This window comes from Callorhinus ursinus, unplaced genomic scaffold, assembly GCF_003265705.2.
Source record: "Callorhinus ursinus isolate GAN/ISIS: 27379988/994484 unplaced genomic scaffold, GSC_fseal_2.0 scaffold56, whole genome shotgun sequence".
NCBI classification, from domain to species: Eukaryota; Metazoa; Chordata; class Mammalia; order Carnivora; family Otariidae; genus Callorhinus; species Callorhinus ursinus.
The window spans coordinates 456644-478387 of NW_027397118.1; the positions used below are offsets into that span (position 1 = coordinate 456644).

Here is a 21744-nt window from a genome sequence, read left to right on the forward strand (position 1 = left end):
CCCCCCCCCCCCACTTACCAGGTGGGTAGTCTTAGGCAAAACATATACGCTCTCTGCCTCAGTTTCCCCAACTGTTGAATGGAAGTAATAACATGATCTCCTTGGGTTGTTTTGTAGATGAAAAGAGTTGATACGTTTAAAGTCCCTAGCATAACGATTAATATATTTAAGCATTCAACAAATGATAGCTTTTATTATTATCTTAAAATTAATCTTATCAAGAAACAAAGCAGCCACTATACCAGTATGGAGGCCCCTGGGGCCAGATAAATATGGAGATGGGAGATAGTGACTAGTGAGAATCAGATAGGTAAGAGTATTATTGACATAGGCTGAAGGACCAGGGACTCCCAGGGTTTTGGAGGTGGAATTCATCCATCCATCCATCCACCCATCCATCCACCCATCCATCCTTCCACCCATCCATCCTTCCACCCATCCATTCCATAAAGATTTACTGAGCACATACCATGTGCCAGAACTATTCTAATTGCTGGTTCTGTGGATTGTCTATAATATTACTGCCCTCATGAACTTTATATTTTATTGGCAGAAAGTGGGCCATCTGGTCCCCCCTTTTATCGCATGCAGGAACCTTGCTACAATGCACTGAATGCTGGCTCTCTATTCTCTGTTTTTATGTGTCTAGGGAAAGCGTGTAATGAACTAATGAGAGAGCAGTGCCTTTCACTCTTGGGCAGCTGGAAACGTGAAGTTCTTTTTAAAGTACCTAAGTATAACCCTACACATTGAAAATAATACTGAATTCTGAACAAAGCTAATCTACTTCCATGGAACAGCATTAAAAAGATCCTAGAAATTCAGAGGAATACAAATTTTGGTAAATACAATCCAGAATTAGAAGGGTAAGGAGAAACAGCCAGAGATCATGCAGGTGTGTGGCCATCAAGACCGTGACAAGGTTTTTCTGGCAGAACTAGGGGAAAACCCATAGTCTGCCGAGGCAGAATCATGAAGTGTGATGAGGGGGTGCTCCTGTCCCCACCCCAGAAAGGTTGGTGGTTTCCTACCTGGCTTTCTGCTCAGCCATGTCCGCCCTGCTCACTACCTCAGATACTCTGCTATCAGCACTGCTGAAGCTCTCTCTGGGAAGGAGGCAAACCTTCCCTCCAGGGAGGTCACGGAGGATTGCAGCGCTTTGCTTCATGCCAACATCCCCCCAGGGAAGGAGCCTTCACTATCCCTGCTGTGTGGATAGATTGAGGAGCCCCCAAGGCTTGGCAGCAGGTCAGTGCCAAGCCAAGCTTCCGGAAGCAGACAGAGGCGCAGATTTCTATCTGAACTTAATTCTTCTTTCAGAGGAGCATTCACGGCCTCTTGTTTCTTATTTGAATTTAATCCCCCTGGATCACAATTTTGTTCTGTGGGTCCATCTAGCAAAACACACGATTCAAAGGCTCTTGGTCCTTGGTTGGCTCACAGAATTCTAGAAGATCAGCCCTCTCACTACAGATGAGGAACCAGAGCTTGGGAAAGTCAAATGACCGGCCAAGGTCAACTGGCCAATTGGTGAAAGCACTGTACTAGAAGGAGGCTTACCAGTTTTCATCCAGGATTCTTGCACCCACACTAACACATTTTTATTAGCGATAGGAAAATCTCAAAAATAACTCCTAAATCTCCTAGAATAGAGATCTTACATGTCATAGGTAAAAGAGGATATAGAGATTGTGTAGTATGGTCCTCTGAAAGAAGTTTTCAAGTTTTTGAGTACCCTCTCCCTTTATTTTATTTAAATTAATGTCCGGCTTGACAAAACCATGAGTCTGAGATGTGTTCTACTGGATAAGTCTGCAGGTGCACCTGTGAGCCTAGGGGTGATATCAGCGTGGATCCCTGAAGATTTTGAGAGGATACCTCCTCTTGGGTTTTATTTTGTAGTAAAAATAAATCTGTGGTGGTTTTGGTTTTCCTTGTCTTATGAGCTGGGGGAGTCAGCCAGGAGGCCACTGTCTCCTGATTTTCTATGTGGTCATTATCCGTACTCCATTCAGACCACAGTTAAGACCACTGGATCGTAAATGATCCCCCAGGGACTGTTCATGTGGTCATCTGTGGGGAGGGAAAGGGGAGGTTATGCAGGCAAGCAACACTGACCAAAATATTTCTTCTGAAAGCTCTCATACTTGTAATGTGAATTCACCATTGGAAGACTGCCATGGTTTCTATTTTAAGGTTCCATGTCCCTTATGTTGCTCTGCTGCTCCTTATTCTGCTGTGTAGTATGGAGAGTAGAGATGAGGATGATGCATCCTGGAACAGGGCTGTCTAACTTGAAATTCTGGTTTCTCATTTACTAATTTTGTGATTATGGGCAAACGACTCCATCTTTCTGTGCTTGTTTCCTATATGTACATTGATTGGATAGCTTGATCTCAGTCCGATGATTGATATGAGGACTAATTAGAGAGAGTAGAGACACACTGGCATGCAGTAGCCACTCCATGGTGTGGGTGGTTTCTGTTAACATCTCCCACTCAAGTAAGCCAGAGCTGTGGAAAGAATGCTGGTTCAGTGGGGTCAGGAGACACAGGGTGTGGTCCAGGCTCTTACCCTTACATAGCTGCATGAACTTGGGACCCTTGATCCCAAATCATAGAATGCCAGACATGGAAGCAGGTATTTGGTCCAAGCTGCTCATTTTCTGAGTAAAATTGGACCTTGAGAGAGGAAGAGGCTCACCCAAAGTCCACAGGGAGTTCATATCCAGGCCAGGATGGGCCAGTACCCACTCCCTTGACTTCCAGCCCAGAGCTCTTCCCGTTGTTACTCTGGGGACAGAAGACCTCGCCAAGTGTTCCCAACCTTGTTGAACACCTGAGGACTTCCGGGTTGGCAGGCAAATGGTTCCTAACAGGAAAGCGGTCTTTGGAAGGTAGTTGTTCCAGAAGCAGCAGCCGTGGCATTCTACATCATGGTTGGTCTGTCAGAAGTAGAGTGATGCCTTTAAGGTGCTACTGGGCAAAAGTTGCTGCACTATGGAGGGCTCTGAAAACTCATGCCAGGCTGACAGCTTAATAGTTGACCATATGTTTCCTTTCCCTTTCTCAGCTTCTGTAGGAGAAATGCAGCATTGATTGTCTCTATCTGAAGCTGTGGAGGTCTCCTTTTGAGTTCTCACTAGAGGCCCTAGGCATCCCTTTCCTTCTCTCTTCTGAATCCCACTCAGGTCCTGGGATTAGAGGCTGACCATATTATCCATTCTTGGGTACATGGCTTTGACCTGCAAAATCCTCTTTCTGCTCTGTATCCTAGCCACAACAGATACTCAGCAAAGCCAGTCCTCTGCTCATTATTCTAAATATATCTCAGGTTTCCGGCTCTGGGTTGTTCCATATGTTATGTCTCTCCATTGATTCCCACTGAATTCTCTCAGATTAACTATTACATTTCTGTGAAGCCCACCATGGTCCCCCCACTCAGAAGTGGTCCCCTGCTCCTTAGAGCTTTCAAAGCACATCTTAACTGTAACTAATGGTTTCTACATGTCTATAAAGGTCCTATCTGCCCTAACAAGCTCTTTAGGAACTGTGTATTGACATCTTTTTATCCTCCAAAGCATTTAGCAGAATTCCTTGCCCAATGCAGAAACTGAGTTAGACCTGCTTGAACAATTGTCAACTGGCTAGTGAGATTGGAGTAATGGTGTCCAGCCTTAATAAAAAGGTTATTCCTTCAAAATCAAAAGTACTTTCTCCCTGGGTATCATAATAAGCCCACGATAAGTCAGTTATAGCTATTCGAAGGCTCCTTCAAGTTTTGGCCATGCCCAGTCGTTTTGAGAATTCTACTTTTTAGAAATCTGGAGTGACACTTTTTTAAAAATTAAAGTCAGTTAAAATTAATTTTGCTTTCCTGTTTTTGTTGGCAGAAACTGACAATCCAAGATGGACAAGCAAACCAAATTAAATACTTTGAAAAGGCAAGTTAAAATTTGAGGACATCAAAGGGTGTGATGCCTGAAAAGAGCCCTGAAACTCCTGCTCATGCACACACTCATACACTCAATCAGCGAGCGTATTCACACAGCTGGACTTCCTGCGTCTCAGGAGGAAATGCGGTTGAGTTACTTTGTTTATACAAAATTCGATGTAACCGTCTCCAAGAGCCCTGTGCCTCTGAAATTCTGTTTGCTAAAATAATGGTCAGAAGCAGTTTGTGTTCACAAAACCAAACTCAGTGTTTCCCTAAGATCAAATATTCCGTGACAGATTTTATCCCCAAATTCGGAGAAAAAATGAGAAGAATGCAAAGATTAATCCTCGGAGGCCCTTCAATAAGCCTTTCCTCCCCCATTTTCTGTTTGCGTTTTAAATTTTTTATTCGGAGAACAATAGGTGAGTCCTTCTGTGGATAATGAAGACACATGTAAATTGAAATGCTAAGGCCAGTAATTAAACTGAGGAGCCCACTGGGTGATGTTTACTTTTTAGCTTCCAGATTGTGAGAGTTCAGTTCCTCTTCAAGCTGCACTTTTTGTTGTTGTTTTTTTTTTTTCTTTCTTTCTTTTTTTTTTTTCCTGAATCACAGAGATTAAAGCAGCCTGAGTTTTACAATAGCATCTTGTGCAAGAAGAGGTGGGGAGATCCACGGTGGTTTTAGGAAATAATGCACTTTGATGTCTCCAACTTGAAATCCGTATTTTGAGAGCCCTGATGTATCTAATAGTATTTGGAATGAAATTCTAAGTCTCAAAACTGGGGCCGTTTGCAGTGAGAAATGCCTGTGGAAAGTGGATGTTAACATTCCCCTCACATCTCACCAGGGTCTCACAACAAAGCGCCGCCCCTCTCTGGGAAGTTGTGGTGTGCGTGTCACACACTCATGGTGCGTCCACTCTTCTTTTGGCTGCTGTCCGCAAAATTATTAATAGCTGCTAACCTTGGCTTGAGGCTTTGGGCATTTATTTTGGGTAAGAAAAGGTAGAAAGAGAAAAAGGGCTTTCCAGGAACACATTGTTTTGTATAAAACCCTGGAACCATTCCAGGAACCCCTATTTTGACCATCAGAAATACCTGTGAGATCTAACTGTTGTTAAGGATTGATGTCTTTAGGTTGAAGTCTGTTGGTTTCACTAGTTTGTTTTCAGGGGCAGGTGCTGTGGTGCCATTCTAGAAATGTCATGGCCCTTTGTGTGTATTCACAGGCTCCTGTGCAGCAAGAGGCTTTGAAATTCAATAAATATCGAAGTACAAGAATAGATTTCAAGAATTACTTTCTTGCTAAAATCTCAAGACAAAATTCCCCTTGTTCCCATGAGCTCCTTAGATCACACAAGGCATTTGCCTCCAACAGGGTCTCTGTAGCTCTTGTTTCTTCTGTTATCACATTGTGTTTATGATGTCATGAGTGGTTACCATGGAGGTAATTCTCATGATATGGGAGATGTGTGAATTCAGGTGTGGAGAAACTCGGCCATGAGAGATGCATCTTGGAGAAAAAAGACGATTACCCTTTCACCCCAACTTCCTTAGTAATGAAAGGGTAAAGCGGAAAAAGAGAGGGGATGGAAATAGGATAACTGAAAACTAGCTTTTGAACGACATGCTTCTTAGGCTTTGCATGACATATTGGAAAGTCTTCCATTTATTTGTTTACTTTTTAAAATTATATTTTGATCACATATCTTGTAGTACGGTGTTAAAAATAACTTCTGTGTTCTTTCTTGGAGAAAAAGATACAGCTTGTGAAAGAAGAAGAGAATACTGTATTATGAAGTCCGAGTTGAACAGGGAAATCTTTTGAATGTTATACCAGGAAGCTCAAAGGTGGTTTGCTTTTGTCCTGTTGTGTGTTTTGTGGGGTGGTGGTGGTGGCGGAAAGCTGCTGCAATCTGCAAACCACTACAAAATAAGATAGAGCCAAGCTAACAACGCAGCCAGACTGGCTTGCTGCTGGCATTTGACAAGCTAGGGAAATGAGACTGCAGAAATCCACAGGGGATTATTTCTTCTTCATGTTAACGAAGTACCATACATTTCTTTCTTGGGATGAGGGGTGGTGGGGGTGAGGGCACGGGCGCTGCTGAGCAAGTATTTTAAGGAAATGATCCAGAATCCCCTGCCTCTGGCTTGGCATAATCAATGTCATTACTGCTTGTTTGGAAGCTTTGTCTTTTCTTGGAAAGGACCCAGGACTGGCAGATTCAAGTAGTCAGTGTGGTGACTGGTGAAAGAGGGAGCCTGCCAAGCCAAGTGCAGAGAGGCTCAGTGCCCTTGAGCACTGGATCCTGAATGAGAGACCCGGGTTCCAGTCCCAGCCTGGCCACTGTGGATTTTCTCTTTGACCTTCACCAAGGCCCTTACCTGCTCTGTTTTTTCATCCTACTAATCAAATGAGACTATTGTAAAAATAAACATATTGGTCATAAAATATATATTTTTAGGCAGGCTACAAATGCAAGTGATTAGATAGCATTTGGGGTTCCATGTCAGCACAAAGATAGTTGTTTTTTCCTCCAGTGGTATCCTTCATGGGTTTTCATGGTGCAGGTAGGCACTCTGGTGAGCATTGATGCTGGTAGCCTACTCTCCCTGGCATTGCTTTGGGGAAAAGAGAGTCTAATAAGGTTCTCCAGAGAAAAGGAACCAAGAGGATTATCTATCTATCTATCTATCTATCTGTCTATCTATCTATCTATCCATCTATCTAAAATGAGACTCATTATGAGGAATTGGCTCATGTGATAATGGAAGCTGAGAAGTCCCATGATCTGCCATCTGCAAGTTGGACACCCAGGAGAGCCAGTGGTATAATTGAGACTGAGTCTGAAGGTCTGAGAACCAGAGGAGTCAATGATGTAAGTCCCAGTCTGAGGGCAGGGAAGATGAAATAAAGTGTACTAGTTTAAGCAGTGCGGTAGGAAAAAAGAGGGGCAGATTCCTCCTTTACCCTTTGTTCTATTCAGGTGCTCAGTGGATTGGATGATATTGGGGAGGGTGGTCTACTGATTCAAATGCTAATCTCATCCAGAAACATTCTCACAGATACACCCAGAAACAATGTTTAATCTGGGCACCCTTGGGGCCACTCAAATTGATACCTAAAAATAACCAGCATGGGGGTGATCCCTAGGCCATGATCAGCCCCTCCAAGGTCAAGTATAAACTTCTTAGCCTGGTATTTGGGGTCTTCCATAATCACTCCCCAATCAAACTTCTCAGTCTCATTTGTTTACTCCATCAGGTACACCCTTCACCTTAGTCAAACCTCATTTGTCACTGGACATACCTCTAGCCTTCCTTGCAGTGCTCCTTCTCATAACCAGTCATATTCTACCTATTCCCTGCTTCACCCATCCTCTCTTGACCCCTCCTTGTGAATAATACCTCTTACTGTTGTCCTGTATGGGCTGAGCATGGTGTGCACTGCACAAAGACATCTGGCCAGGGCAGGGGGGACAAGAGGCTTACATCCAGCCAAATCATATGACCCACTGAGGAGCCTTGTCTGCTTAGAGGAGAGGTACCTTTTTCCAGTTGAAAAAAGGCACTGGAGGAGGTAGGTGGCTCTGTTTGTACTGATAGAAGTAACTTTTCATCTGTCTTTGTCCTATATTTTCTTGAGTTTATAAGCTCCTTGTGGATTCAGGCTTTGATTTTCTTGTAGATAATCACAGGAAATAATGCACAACTTTGTTCTGAATTATAACCAGAGCACTGGGTTCTGAGTAAGAGGCTGTGTTAAAAGTTCTTTAAGGACAGAGCTTACTCATTTCTTTACCTATCAGTGCCTTTCACATAAGAAGTCTTTAACAAAAGAGAAGTACATCCTCAATAAATACCTGATTGCTCACTTATTTATAGTAACAGTGGGAAAACATCCATACCACTGTCTTTTAAGAATTTTTCAATACCTATCTTGGTTTATTGGAAGTAAAGGTAAGAATGGGACCCTTTTCCTCTGAGAACTCTGAGAACGGTTTTTAGTTGGGGCTCTTAGATCTGGGCCTGCATTCTCTTCTGTAGAGCAGCATTGCATTCAGGCTTTGTGGTGGGCTAGAAAAGTGGGCCTGTATCTTCCTGCTCAGTCAGTAGCCAGGCTCTTCTGCATGCGCCGAGGACCTCAGGAGGAGAGCCACGTGTCTGCCCCTGAGGTGTTCCTGGATCATTAGTGGGGAAGACATGTATGAAAGTGGCCATACAATTATACAAGAGGCCCTATAGCAGCAGGAGTGGGTCCAGAGGCCTGAGGGTTTCTATGAGGCAGCGGAGATCTGCTCTCCTTGCATGGGAGCAGGCACAGGTGGAGTGACTGGGGAGAGGTGACCATGAATGGTAACATAAAGCGGCCTCATTCGCGTCCACATCGTCCATCAGTCCATGTGCAGATGACTCTGGACACGTACATCTCCATCCCAGACCCATCTGTCACTGGTCTTTCCACTTGGAGGCCCCAAAGGCTCCCTCAAGCCGCTATGTCCCAAACTGATGTCAGGATCATTTTACCCAAATCAGGTCATCTCCCAGTGTCCCCTCTTTCCATCCATCTGGTTTGGTAAACTCTGGTTTGGCAAATTCATTTGCTCGACTCACTCTTCACTCCCAGCTCCCCATTTCCAGTTTATATCCATGTCTCTTGCCTGAGATGGAGGCTGTTCCCACCTCACTGGGCCCCCACATCCTCTCTGGACTGTCCAGCCCCATCTCTGCACAGCAGATGGAGTGAGCATTTCAAAATGCAAATCTGATTATGTCTCATGCTCCCCAAACCACCCTCCTTCCCTGCTCAAAACCTCTTAATGCCTTCTCATTTCTCTTAGGATGAAGACCCGTATATCCCAAAGGGTGCCTCTAAGAACCCTTCTAATCTGACCCCTGGCGACTTTTCCAGCTCCAACTAGGACCGGCACCCCCGGCTCTGCCCTCTGTGTGTGCCTTCTCCCTGCTCCTCTCCCGCTCCAGGCCCAGGAAGCTCCCTCTTCCAGGAATCCTGTCTTGCAGTGGCAGCCGCCACGCCCACGCCATTTGCCTAATTATTTCATCCCTTCTCATCTTCCACCTATCAGCTCAAATATCACTTCCTCAGGGAAGCCTTCTCTGATCCCCAGGCCACTTTAACCCTTCTGCCTTGTACATCTTTGAGCACTTTTCCTTATCAGACATCACAGTTTGTAATCATATATTTATTTTTGTGGTTATTTGATTGATGTCTGTTTTCCCCAAAAGGTGATAAGCTCTGGGGTGCCTGGTGGGATTTGCCCTCTACTCCATCTCCAGTGCCCAGGACACTGCCCGATACACCTTACACTCTCAGTTAGTCACACACTGGATGCATGAACGCATGACGGTTGTTCAGGAATGGAGGCCACCCCGTGGGACTGCAGCGTGGGTTACATAGGAGGAAGTAGCCAGAAGTGAGGTTGGGAACAAGCTCTTGTCCTCTGGCATGAGGGTGCTATGCAGCCTATAACACAAAGATATGACAGGCCAAGAACTATGTTTTAGAGCAGTAGCTCCCAGAGGGATCTTGCATGGAGGCCAAAGGCTCTTGGAACCAGGGAGGCATGTTAGGAGGCATCTGATGAAGATGGCCGGAATTCGAGCAGTGGAAGGAGAAATGGACAGGTGGGTACAAATGCTTTCAGTGTTTGCTGTTTCCATCCCCCACCCCGAAAGGCAGGGGTAGATCAAGGGGCTTTACATGATTTCAACGTGCTTTAATTTACTTGACCTGCATGTTGCTGGGAGGTGGGGAAGGGTGAGGGGAGGCTTGGAATTGGCAGGATCGTAGGCAGTGTGGCAGAGGCATGAATCTGTAGCTCTTTCTTCTTTCCCAGGCAAAAGTGGCCCAAGGAAGTTTGAGAGGAAAGGCCACTCTTAGGACCTGCTGCCCTGAGCCGATGGTGAGATGTTGTGTGAGGGGGTGTGAGATCCAGGGAACCTTCTTTTGGGCCAGATTTGGTCCTGTCATCTTGTCCTCATCTGCAGAGTCCTATCATGGAAGCCTGTCTTAACCGAGACTCATGACAGGAAATATAAGGAAATATCCTTATAATGGAGAATATTTTGAGATGGGGAGAATGTCGGGGGGCAGAGTAGTCTCGGGACCAGGGAGACACATAATGAAGGGTATTTGCCTCACCCTGAACATGGGGCCACGTCTCCTATTTTGCTTATTCTTTTTTATGATTCTTGTCATCTGATTCACAGTGGCAACACTAGGGTTATATAATGGATTACTTTACCGTTTCACCACGGTTGAGGTGGATAGAATGCAAAGCGCAATGCCGCTACATTTTAGCTTTTTGCAAATGTCGTTCATGGGTCTAGCATCCCCTTCTAGAATGTGACCAAGATAATAATGCTAGTAGGTTAATAGTATTCATGCCTAATATATCTTTTGTCCTTGGACATTTTTTAACTACAAGCAGGGCTGCGATATGCCAGTTGTGCAGTGTCCAATTCTGGCCGGTGCCACTCGTGGAGATTCCCATGGGAATGGCACCCCTTGGAGGTGTGCAAGGCAGACACTAGCCTTATTTTGCTGGCTCAGAATGGTGACATGCCTTGTTCAGTGTCATGTGACGAGTCAGTGCTGTTACTGCAGCTAGGGCCCAGCTTCTGAATCTAAATCCAGTTTTAATTTTGCTGCATCTCCCGGCTGATCACTGCTTGAGTATATGAGTGAATGGAGAAAGACGAAGCCTCAATCAGGAGCCCACACAGGGTCGTGATTTGTTCTGAAGGTCCCCGAGTGCTTGCCCTGATCAGCAGTTCATCTGCCTGGACCTCATCCATTCTCACTGGGCACTTTGCCCACATGGTGGGCCCCAGATGACGTGGCCCTGGTATTTTTCTGCCTCCTGTCCTGAACCCCTTTTATCTTTCTGGTACATAGGGCCACACCTCCCCTGCCTGTCCTGTTCCCTCAGGGCCTTGCTTCCAGCTACTACTAGGTCATCCTCTCCCATAATGTGTTCATTAATAAAATGGAAGGTTATAATTTCAGTAGGGAGCTGCAAAAGAGAAAGCAGCCTCTAAAGCACAAAGGAGTTACTCTATGGAAGGATAGAATTGCTGGCTGGGTGGGAGAGTCGTGAATCTGTGGGGTTTTTTATGAAGAAGAGCAGGAAAGGACCCTACCAATCACATAATGCAGATGAGGAAACAGAGGCCTTGAGAGTTAGTGGATTTGCTGGGGCTGGACTGGATTGTTCCATTATGCTATGCTTCCTCCAGTCATTTGAGTTGGGGTCTTTCCAGACATCTTTTCCACCTTACATGACCAAGGGCAGCCCTGCATTTGGACCTTCTCTGTTCCATCCATGTTTGGGAGAGCAGGAGGGCCATGTCAAGGGAGCAGGGAGCTTGGTCAGTGGTGTCCTTGGACCCTGGCTTGACCCCAGGATTCGTGCTTTTAAATGCCATTATAAAACGCAGTCCGTCTAGAGCTCAGTGCCTTTTGCCATCAGACTAATGCAGCCTTGGTGGAAGGCGGCGGGGGGGGGGGGGGGGGGGGGCGCGGCTGGCTGCCTGGCAATCTCCTGGAGCCCAGGAGAGGGATTACGCTTGCTCAGGCAGCCTCATCACTGTAATAAAAATGGGAGTTATGTTTATCGACTCATCAGGACTGCCCATTTAGACGATTACCCCATTGCCAATCCCATTTCTAGAGAAAAGAGGATTGCCGGACACTTCCTCCCACCCCTATCCCGGGTGGGGCCCTGTCTGTGGTCTCTCAGCTTGGGGTGGGGTGGGGATATGTGTTGCAGGTAGGCATGCAGCAGGCTGGGAGCTTTGCCCTCTTTGTCTTCCAGAGCTGGCAAGCCACAGCGGGATGGCCATCCCCTGAGAGATAGGAGAGGAGGAGGAACGGCCCAGCAGGGGCCTGAAGCAGCTGGCTGGCGTCAGTAATTTCCTGGAGGACATTTTGCTGGCCGGGTACACGTCACCCTGCTGTTGCCCCTCTGTCTTCTCCCATGCGCTGCTAAAATTAAAGCAACCCTTGGGCTGCGCTCACATAAATGCGGTTATCCAACCTTATCTGTGTGGAGCCCAGGTATAAAACAGCATCACCTCTCTGTAACAAGTTGGGGAGGAGAAAGACGGAAAGGTCCCCCAGCAGCTGGATTCCACATTTACAAAGTTTCTCTTTCCACACAGAAGAGCCTTTTGGGCCCTGGCCCAGAGACCACTGACTCTTACTTAACGCATGGCCCTAATTGGCTTGGTAGGCGGCTCTCTGACAACCAAGCAGACTGGAAGCGGGAATTAAAGACGGGGAAAAGCTGGAGCCAGGAGTTAAGAGCTAGACCAAGGATGTGACATCTGTGGGGACAATTGTGGATGGGAATCCTGCTCAAAGGGGGATGTTGGATGAATAGCTTGGAAGGTCTCTTCCAACCTTTCAGTTCAAGGCTCTGAGTGTGTCTGGTTTGACTGTGATCATGAGGAGCAGGGAGAGGGGAAGGGGGACATCAGTGGGGAACTGGTTGGTACCCAGCAGGACATGTAGTCTTGTGTTTTGGGGAGGCCCCAAGTTCTGGTGCTCTGTGAAGTACTCACCTGCTTTTGTGGACTGTTCCAGATACAGTGTCTACTCTTGGTCCTGCTTTATTCTTTGCCAGCCAGAGTGAATTCTTGTGGCTGTTTCTAGAAAGAATTTTGTGAGACATCAGAGTGTAATGGATAGATGTGGGCTTGCAGTGAGGCAGGCCTGTGTTCAGACCCTGGCTCCCCACAAAGCTAGCCAGGCGACGGGTAAACTTATTGAGCCTCAGTTTCCTTATCTGTATATTTACTGTATACATGGTGCGTCATGCACCTTCCTGCCTACAGCACTTCCCTAGCTCCCCACTGCTCCTTGCTATTCTCAGGGTGACTCCCTTCCCAGACGAATTTCCAGGATTCCCAGTAAAACTCGACTTTCAGAAAATAACAAATATTTTTTTAGTGTAATTATGCTTAAATACTAAAAAAAATTTAGTTGTTTATCTGAAATTCAGATTTAACTGTGAATTCTGTATTTTGAAATTAAGTTTTTATTTTAGAATTGTTTTAGATTTCTAGTACAGAGAGTTCCCGTATACGTTAACATCTTATGTCAGTTGATACCTTTATCCCCATTAACGAACTAATGTTGATATATTAGCATTAACTAAAGTCCACCTTTATTAGATTTCCTTAGTTTTCCCCTAATGCCCCTTCTCTGTTCCGAGACCTCAACCAGGATATTACAATGAATTCAGTCATCTTGCTCCCTTAGGCTCCTCCTGGCTGTGACAGTTTGACAGACATTCCTTGTTTTTGATGACCTTGACTGTTTTGAGGAGCACTGGTCAGGCGTTTTGTAGGATGTCCCTCGATGTGGGTCTGTCTGATGTTTTTCTCATGATTAGATTGGGGTAGTGTGTTTCGGGGAGAAGGACCACAAAGGCACAGTACATTCTCATTCGGTCATGTTTACTGGTACGTACTGTCCCCAGGACTTATCGCTGTTGATGTTGACCTGGATCACCTGGCTGAGGTAGTGTTCATCAGGCTTAGCATCCTGTATTTTTTATTTGCTAAATCTGGATAACTATTCCAGGCCAATGAATCAATCCTTCGTGACTGAAAGACAGAAAGATCTGTATTTCTTCCGGGCTTACTGCTGCAGACTTTTTCTGCTCCAATCTTAGAACTGCTGGCAGTCCCTCTACTGAACTACTCTCTATCTCTCTCACTGCCAGGCCTTCCTCTTGCTCTTTCCTCTGCCTCGAGTGCACACGCACACGCACACAGCTTCCACCACTAGGGCCTGGTTATGTGCTGGCCCTCTGCTCTGGATCTACTCTCGGCTGGTACTTGTGTCTCTGTGGTTATGATCTGTTTATTTATCTTTCTGATCCTAGTGCATCCCTAGCATTTTGCACAGTGCCTATTGGAATTCAATAAATAATTGCTGAATAAGTGAATAGTTGGTTATTCCAGATGAGCCAGGTAAAGCCTCTGCTAAAGCACCTGCCTTATAAACGGTAGATGTTCAGTAGATACCTGTTTCCTGTCTCTTTCAATATAGAGGAAGTAATATTCCCCAGATTTGAGCAACTGTATTAAGTTTGTGCTTGCCCGACATCCCCAACATATGCCCCTAACCTGGAGACAAGATTCTGGAGCAGTGGTCTCCTAGGATTCCCTGAGAGCCACAGTTACCTGCGTCAAAGCGTCAAGGGGGCCACTTAATGACAGAGATGTTGGGCTAAGTAGGCTACTCTCGGTCAATTCGCAAATTAAAAAGGCATCCTTCTCCCAATGGAGAAACAGCAAATTATGAACCCCTTGGCCCAAATTTTCATAATCAGGCCCCTTGACCCTTTGTTATTTAGTGAAAGGGATCTGCCTCACTTTTTGTGTCCCACACTCGGCACATATGTGAATAATGTTTATACCCGGTGTTGCTTGTCCTTGATGACTACTATACCTGTAGGTTTATGTGTACATTAATTTTTCTCTTTTCACTCATGCAGAGTAGTTGTAACCCCACTCCTGAGACCCAAAGGGAGGAGACACCTCCTGGAGTAGTCTCAGGAATCTCTGATCAACCACAGGACTAATTGTAACGTCTGTCATTTATTATCTGTCTTATGCCAGGTGCTTCACTGACCTCATCCGTAATCCTCTCAATAACCCCGCAAATTGAGAATTATTATTCCCATATTGCAAATGAGAAAACTAAGGTTTGCGGTGCTTTAAACTTTGCCCAGTTGTTGGTGATGGAGTCAGGCTTGGAGCTAGGGCTGTGAACTTGAGTCTGAGCTCTATCCACTGGGGTCGGCAGCTTCTTCAAGGTTCAGAAAGTTCTGAAAGACAGAGTCAGCAGTTCCCAATGGTTTGTGCTCCTCAGAATGGTTCTTAGGTCTTTGTGTTCCCAGGTCACCTCACTAGATCAGGCCCTCATCTATCCATGTCTACACCCCTGCCAGAGCCTCCTGCATGGATTCCTGGACTTGGATTCCTCACGCACAGCCTGATCACTCCCATGCTGCCATTGCCCTACTCAGGAACCACAGGGATGCCCATTTTCAGCCCTATATATCCTTTGCCTTGCTTTCAAGAGCCTGTATTCTGTTCTTCCCTTTATCTCACTTCATCTGAATTAGCCAGTCTTTTGCATGGCTCACACGGAGACCATCCACACTTCCACTTAAGTGTGCTGAACCTGTCCTTGGGAGACCCCAAGCCTTCTCTCCCCTCAGATTCTCTCTCTCTCTTCAGATCCCGGGAGAGGTTTCCCCTGAAAGATATACTGACTAGTCCCTTACCCACCTACCTCTCCTTAGATCTCCATGGCACCTGGCTGTGCAAGTCATCTATATTTTTATCGATTTTATGTCTGCTTATTCTATGAATTATTGAGAGAGGAGTGTTGAAGACTCCAACTATAACTTCAGTTTGTCTATTTCTCCTTTCATTTCTGTCAAATTTTGTTGCATGTATGTTAAAGCTCTCTTACTAGGTGGCTACCCATTTGGGTTGGTTATATCTTCCGGCCTTATTGAACGGACTCCTTTATCATTGTGAAATGTCTTTCTTTATCTCTGGTAATATTCCTTGCCCTAAAGTCTACTTCATCTGTTAGGAATATAGCTCCTCCTGCTATAGTTGTTTGCATGGTCTATCATTTCCTCCTACTTCAACTTTTAAATTATATTTTTTATATGTAAGGTGAGTTTCTTGAAGAATAACTTCCTTAATTTTTTTGTCAAATTTGACAATTCCTGCATTATAATTGCTGTTTTTAGTCTGTTTACATTTAATACAGTTATTGAAATGGTTGGTTTAAGTCTACGTCTAGCTATTTGTCTCATTTGTTGTTCTTTTCTTGCCTTCTCTTGGATTATTTTTTTATATTCCATTTTATTATTATTATTATTCCATGTTATGTTTTCTTTTTCTGTGTGTGATTGCAATAGGAATTGCAATATGAGTTTTTAACTACCAAAGTGTACCTTCAAAAATATACTACTTCACATACAATGTTAAGACTCTTATAATGGTATATTTCCATCCCCCTTTTAGTGCTCTGTGCTATCATTGTCATACACTTCATTTGCACATTTGTTATGAACGTCACAATACATTGTTATTATTTTTGCTTTAGGCAATTATCTTTTAGAATTTCTTAAATGAGAAAAAATATTTTATATTTACCTACATATTTGTCCTTTCCTGTGTTCTTCATTGTTTTGCATAGACTTGAGTTTTCATTTGGAATAATTTTCTTTCAGACGGAAAACATTTATTTAACTTCTGTTAAATGTAGTACTGGTTTGCTGGCAATGGATTCTCTCAGTATTTTGGTCTTAATTTTTGAAGAATATTTTCACTGGCCATAGAAATCTATGTTGTCACTTTTTTATTTCAGCATTTAAAAAATATCATTCCATTATCTTCTTCCTTGTATAACCTATGATAAGAAGTCAGAGATACTTCTCATCTTTCCCCCTGTATTTAATGTATCTTCTTTTTCTGGCTGCTTTGAAGATTTCCCCTTTATGATTAATATTTAGCAATTTGGTTATGATGTGTATTGGTAAAGTGTCTTTATGTTTATCCTGCTTCATGTCAATTGAGCATATAGAATCTGTAGTAGGTATATAGTTTTCCTCAAAAAATTATAAATCCTTCATCCAGTATTTTTTTCAAATATTTATCTGCCTTCCCTTCTCCACTTCTAGGATACCAATTATACATATGTTAGACTGTTTGATATTTTCCCACAAGTTACTTGGACTGTCTTCCTTTTTTCACCTTTTTTCTTTCCCCTATTCTGTGTATCAACTTGGATAGTTTTCATTGCCCTGTCTTCAAGTTTACTGATCTTTCCTTCCGCAGTGTCAAATCTGGTCTTAATCCCTTCTGTTTAATTTTTTATTGCAGATATTTCGTTCTGAGCTCTAGAAATTCTATTTGGATTTTAAAAAATAGTTTCTATTTCTCTTCACATTTGGTTCATGCTTCCATGTAACTCCTTAAAGATATTATAGCTGTTTTCAGTTGCTTGTTTTTGCTAATTCCATCATCTCTCTCTTTTCCAGTCTGTTTCCATAGACTGATTTTTTAGTTATGGTTCATATTTGCCTAGTTCTTTTCATGTCTAATATTTGCCTAGTTCTTTTCATGTCTAATATTTTTTTAATTGACGACGGAACACTGTAAATGTTAAATTGTTGGTTGAATTTTGTTGTGTTCTTTTAAAGAGTGTTGAGTTTTGTTCTGGCAGGCAGTTAATTTACTGTTACTAGTTGAATACACATTTAGGTTTGTTAGTAATGCTAGTTTAACTACTTTTAAGGCTAGGTCTCTACTGAATTCCCTGGTGTTCAACAAATTTTCTTCATTCTAGTTGGTTGGAACTTGAATGCTTCCCAGCCACGTGTAACTTGTTGTTGTTCAGCTAATAGTTCTCCGATAGTTGTTCTGTCTTGGGTAGTTGTTATCTGTCTGGTCTTGTGGAGTCACACCTTACATGTGCAATTTATTATTTATACAAACAAGGGCCTCCAGTGAGGATGCCTGGAGCTCTTTCTTGTAGCTCTTTCTTCTTTGGCACTCTGTCCCTCCAGTTTCAGCCACCTCAACCTCCCATAACTGTAATCCCTGTTTCTTAGTCTCAGGGAGGCTCCCATCCTCTAATTGAGCTCCTCCTCCTTGTTCAAGAGTCTGATAAATGACTCTAGGCAGAAAGCCAGGATAATCATAGGACTCACCTCAGTTGTTTCCTTTCTCTTAGACATCAGAGTTTTGTGCACCTATTTTCCAATATCTGAAGAATTGTTTCATGCATTTGTCCAGTATTATAAAAGCATGTAATGGCAGGGCTAGTTTGTACATTCCATCATGACCAAGGGACCACCTCATAAGCTTCTTTAGAGGGGCGCCTGGGTGGCTCAGTCATTAAGCATCTGCCGTCGGCTCAGGTCAGGATCCCAGGGTCCTGGGATCAAGCCCCGCATCGGGCACCCTGCTCCGTGGGAAGCTTCCTTCTCCCTCTCCCACTCCCCCTGCTTGTGTTCCTTCTCTTGCTGTCTCTCTCTCTGTCAAAAAATAAAATCTTTAAAAAAATAGATTTCTTTAGTTATCACAGAGTTGATTAAGTGCTGAGCACAAAACAGTATTAGAGAAATTGAATGGGTCTGCCCACCTAGGATGTTTTGCTCATGTTCTGAGGTAGAACATGACACTGGGACAGGAGTTTCTTAAAGGATCCAAGCCCTTCGGGACCAGAATGTCATAGCTTTAAGGTATTGGACATCATTCTTCCTTTCCCTGTGAGTTCCACGGGCAAACTCAGTATTGTGTCTAGGGACCATCATAACAGATTCACACAAGGCCAAGTTAATGGGGAATCCAGTCACTGCCATGTGACTGACGCTTTCCAAGAGTAAGGGGTGATTGTGCAGCCTATGAATTTTTTCTGTCTACAGATCACACATGGCCCATCAGTGCAGCAGAAGTGTTGGCCAAGAGAGCTTCATGGAGTTAACTGAACCAATATAGTGAAATATACTGAATTTGGAAAGATAAGGGAAGAGAAGGCCCAGGAAGTGGAGGATGACTGCCAAACCCAAGAAGACCTCAGAGCTGAAAAGTCAAAGAAAAGAGGATGGGACAAGGCAATACCATCATGATTTCCCTCATGTGCAGGAAAATGGGGACAATCTCTCAGGTTTAGAGGGCATAAGCGAGAGAAAGGGAGGATGAACATATTGGTCTATTCATTAAATGTTTTAAGTGCCTATAGTGTATCAGGCATTGAAAATTTAATGTCTTCACTGAAATATCTGTTGAGACACATACACTGCAATTAGCAAAGGAACCAAGCAAGCCTACTTCCCTTTGTAGATTCCATGGCTACATCCCATTCTCTCTGCATCGTGGTGAATTTCATTTTCCTCTTCTGACTCTGCTTTCACCTTTCTGTAGTCTGAATGATCTGAACATCTGAGATTTTCATTTGCCTCTCTAGAAATAGTGGAAGTACGTTGGGTTACGTGGGGAGAAGTTGGATTGAATCAAGGAAGTAATTACAGGAGCTAGTTTTGACTATTTCTGTTTAGCTGGCAGAGAAAATTTATCCCTAAGATACTGGTTGTTGCCTTTTGGGAGAAATCTCTGGGGGCCAGTAACAATTTATGACATCACTGGGGAGGACTTTCTAGACCCAAGCACAGCTGGGTGTAATATATTGAAAAGTCCATGGGCTTGCCTGCTGATTAATTTTATGTGTCAATTTGACTGGGTCATTTAGTCAAACTCTGGATGTCTCTGTGAGGGTAGTTTTGGTTGAGTTTTAAATCGACAGTCTGAGCAAAGCAAATTGCCCTCCCTAATGTGGGTGGGCCTTATTCAAATCAGTTGAAGGCCCGAACTGAGCCAAAGGCTGGCCATACCCCATCCTCCTACTTTGAGCTGGAGCATCAGTTTTTTCCTGACTTTGAACTCAAACTGAAACATAGGCTCTTCCTGGATCTCAAGTCTGCTGGTCTTTAGACTAGAACATGGTCTTTGGATCCACCAGCTCTCCTGGTCCAGCTTGTTAACTCACCCTGAAGATCTTGGGACTTCTCAGCCTTCATAATTGTATACACACACACACACACACACACACACACACACACACACACACACCCCTTATTGGTTCTCTTTCTCTGGGAAACTCTGACTAGTATAGCTTAGGAACCACATAGACATTTCTATTTTTGAATCCCCCCTCTGCTACTTATTAGCTGTATGATCTCAGATAAGTTACCTCCTCTCTCCAGGCCCCAGATTCCTCACCTATAAAGTGCCAATATTTTGCCTCTTAGAGTTGATAGGAAAGTCAAAAGAGTAAGGTAAAAAGGGCCCAGTGCTAGATGCAGAATATGTAGATCTCTAAAGGTTCCTTTCTTCTATGATTTGTTCCCTCAACCTAACTCACTCAAGAGAGAAGATTCTTTTTTTTTTTAATTTTTTATTGTTATGTTAATCACCATATATTACATCATTAGTTTTTGATGCAGTGTTCCATGATTCATTGTTTGTTCATAACACCCAGTGCTCCATGCAGAACGTGCCCTCCTCAATACCCATCACCAGGCTAACCCATCCCCCCACCCCCCTCCCCTCTAGAACCCTCAGTTTGTTTTTCAGAGTCCATCATCAAGAGAGAAGATTCTTGCTAGAGGGAGGGCTAGCAGGGAGACTGTGCACTCTCCACGTTCTCTGTGCTTCTCAGGTGATGCAGGTGAATCAGGGAAAGAGGCATTCACTAGCAACTTGGATTCATCTAGTAGCAGGCCTTTGAGGCAATTGCCGCCAAGGATACTGTGTTAGGGTTCTCCAGAGAAACAGGACCAACAGGAGAAATGTAGATACACAGAAAGAGGTTTATCATGAGGCCTGGCTCACACCATCATGGAGGCTAAGAAGTCCCACAATCTGTCATCTGTAAACTTAGGCCCATGAAAGCTGGTGGTGTAGTTCTAGTCCAAACCTAAAGGCCTGGGGAGGTAACAGTGTAAGTCCCGATTCAAGTCTAAAGGCCCAGGAACCAGGAGTGCCCGTGATTGAGGGCAGGAGAAGATGGACGTCCTAGCTCAAGCAGAGAGCAAATTTGTCCTTCCTCAGCCTTTTTGTTCTAATTCAGGTCCTCAGTGGATTGGATGATGCCCACCCACACTGTTAAAGAAAATTGTCTTTACTCAGTCTACCAATTCAAATGCTAATCTGTCCTGGAAGTCATCTTGACAGACACTCAGAAATAGTGTGTTACCAGCTCTCTGGACATCCCTTAGCCCAGTCAAGTTGCACATAAAATGACCCATCACAGATATTTTAATAACAGTCCCCCTCTACGTCTCTCGTGCGCTGTCCTTAAAAAGCACTATGTCTTCTCTACTGGGCCCTCTGAGGCAAGCATATGGATAATTACCTCTTCAAGTTAATATGTATGCCTCTCTCCTTTTCTTCATTCCTTTACCTACTCTTTCAATAAATATTGAGTACCTACTATGTGCTAGGTACTGTGCTAGAAGTACTGAAGATCCAGTAGTTAACAAGACAAGGTAGTAATAGTCAAGGAACATAGGATAATAACAGCTCATGTTTAAGATATAGACAGATAATCACACAGCAGCAAAGATAAATGCCAGAGCATTTTTACCTAGGCCCAAACCACAGGCCAACAATCTGAGGTTTCCCCCCAGCTATCTTTCCCAGCTATATCAGGTGTTTTCCACACTCCTCCAGGCCCCTACCCACCCACCAACTCTGCTGAGCTCCACCTGCATCCATCTACCTTGCGTCAGCACTCAGCTGTCCCCCACACTCCGTCCCCTACCTGTGTTCCCTATCTCTGGGAATGTCATCACCATCCACTCAGTTGCCCTGAAATTCAGGTTTCACCTGTTTTTTTCCCACTCCTTTACTGCACTCCCCTTACCCAGTAGTTACTGAAGGTGATATATTTATTGAGCACTTCATCTATCACAGACACTGCTCCTTGCATCTTACTAGCTATTCAATCCTTGCAACCCTGAATGGTATGGATTCTCAGTGCCTCCATTTTACTGGATGAGGGAACTGAGGCCCGAAGAACATAAGTGAGTTGCGGCTTCCCCGCCAGCAAATGGGAGAGCCAGGACCCAACCAAGCAGCCTGTCTCTAGAACCTCTTCTAGTTATCACACTAAAGTGCTTCCCGGTCCAGAGGCAGAGACAGGCAATGAACCAACAATTCTCCAAATAATGATTGAGTT

The 21744-nt window shown here is 44.2% G+C and overlaps 2 long non-coding RNA genes across 2 annotated transcripts in view; both read left to right on the top strand.

Annotated features, from left to right (window-relative positions):
• Nucleotides 1–5053, top strand: part of LOC112809080 (uncharacterized) — an 81021-nt gene extending 75968 nt beyond the window's left edge. Inside the window, exon 3 of the long non-coding RNA XR_003204502.2 lies at nucleotides 3893–5053. This is a non-coding gene — a long non-coding RNA (uncharacterized lncRNA). The remainder of the gene's footprint in view (nucleotides 1–3892) is intronic.
• Nucleotides 5054–9371: 4318 nt separating this feature from the next.
• On the top strand, nucleotides 9372–19709 carry LOC112809019 (uncharacterized). The gene is made up of 3 exons (XR_003204496.2): nucleotides 9372–9587; nucleotides 9800–9865; nucleotides 18431–19709. It is a non-coding gene; the product is annotated as an uncharacterized lncRNA (long non-coding RNA).
• The last annotated feature ends 2035 nt before the right edge of the window (nucleotides 19710–21744 follow it).